Below are 1,986 nucleotides of genomic sequence, written 5' to 3'. Positions count from 1 at the left end.
AGGCAGCTCTTCTAGCGCTTTGATTGGGTAATAGGATTATAAGTATTCATTACAGGCTTTTATGAGTATGTACATACTTTCCAGACACTCATACATGAAATAGGAAGACCATATCCAATGATCACTGTGGCCTACAAGCCAAGGATTATGACCCAATTCTGTGTATTTCAGGTCAAATAAAAGAGAAACCTAAAATATGAGCAAAGGGAAAAAACACTTTTAAAGAATGAGAGGTTGGGGCCAGCAGGTGGTGTAGTGGTTAAGGACCCTGGACTCCCACATGGCCGACCACGGTTTGAGTCATGGACCTGGCAACTTGCTCACTTTCTCTCTCTCTCGCTCTGTCCCTTTCAGTCAAATTAAAATAAACAAATAAATGGAAAAATAAAGTTAAATAAAACAATTCTTAAAAAGAAAAAGAAAAAGAATCAGGGGCCAGCAGGTGGTGTGGTGGTTAAGGTGTTGGACTCCCACGCGGCCAGTCATGGTTGAAGTCCTGGACCTGGTGGCTTGCTTTCTCACTTTCTCTCTCTCTGGTGAGCACATGTGCCCTTTAGCAAAATTTTAAAAATAAATAAAATAAATCTTTAAAAAAAGAAAAGAATGATGAAGCAGGGGCCGGCAGGTGGCGCGGTGGTTAAGATGCTGGATCCCACATAGCTGACCGTGGTTAGAGTCCTAGACCTTGCTTCACACTTTCTCTTGCTCTCTTTGGTAAAATGTTAAAAATAATAATAAATAAATAAAATTAAACAATTCTCAAAAAAAAAAGAATTATCAAGTAGATAAGAATATAAACTAAATATAACGTCTAGAAATAAAAACAAGTAAAATTAGAAGCTCAGAAAGGGTGCTAACAGGATCAGTACAGGAAGACAGAGCTGGAAAATACATGCAGAAGCATCATAGAGAGAAAGTTCCAAGCCAGAGGTTAAGAAACATTAAGGAAGAGACCAGCAGATGGCATAATGGTCACATCACTGGACTCTCAGATAGTCAACCACAGTTCAGGTCCTGGATCCGGCAGCTTCAAATTCGCCCTGGATGTATATGGTGTGTGCATGTCCAAAGTACCAAGAGGGGAATAGAGGAAAAGCAACTGTGGTGTGGACATCCCCCTGGGAGGGGGGTAATTTTTCCTTTTCTAGCTCTCTCTCTTTCTACCTAGCTCACATGCCTTACAGCAAAAATCTCTCAGAAAAAAAAAAATTAATAAACATTTAGGGTGGGGACAGTGAATGGTGTGATGTTGGGCTACTGGACTCCCACATGGTCCACCATGGATTGAGTCCTGGACCTGGTGGCTTTTCTCACTTTTCCTCTTTATCTCTCTGTCTCTCTCTGGTGAGCACATGTGACCTATAGCAAATTTTTAAAAATAAGAATAATAAATAAAATTAAACAAAAAATATTTTGGAGAAATATTTGCTATAGGGCATGTGCACTTGCCAGAAAGATAGAGAGAGACAGAGAAACAGAAAGCAAGAAATCATCCCCCAGGAGGATGGCCACGCCACAATCCCTTCTCCTCCATTCTCCTCTTGGGATCATGGGCACACACGCACACGTGCCCGGCGTGATTTTAAGCCACCGGGTCCAGACTAGAACCATAGTCGACTACGTGGGAGTCTACATGGGACTACAACATAGCCATTACATTAACTACTAAAAAAAACTGTCCCAAACAATTTTTTTTTAATTTAAAAAAGAAAGAAATGTTAAGGGTAACATGAGACAGCCTAACGCACATCTAAGCAAAAGCCCAAAAGCACAGAGAGACGAGACAGAGGTGATATGTGAAGTAACGGCTGGTGATTTCCCAGAGCTGATAAGATAACAAGCTACATATGCCAACTAACGTCAAGTAAAATCATTAAAACTCACGACCAGCAGATGGTGTAGTGGGTTCACTGGGGGACTCCCACAGGATGAACCCAGTTCAAGTCCCAGACACTGTGGCTCGAAAGTCAGGCCAGGCGTGTGCGC

This window comes from Tupaia chinensis, unplaced genomic scaffold, assembly GCF_000334495.1.
Source record: "Tupaia chinensis unplaced genomic scaffold, TupChi_1.0 Scaffold000573_1, whole genome shotgun sequence".
In the NCBI taxonomy this organism is placed as follows: Eukaryota; Metazoa; Chordata; class Mammalia; order Scandentia; family Tupaiidae; genus Tupaia; species Tupaia belangeri.
The sequence above is the reverse complement of the archived record's forward strand: the minus strand, read 5'-3'. Positions refer to the sequence as shown.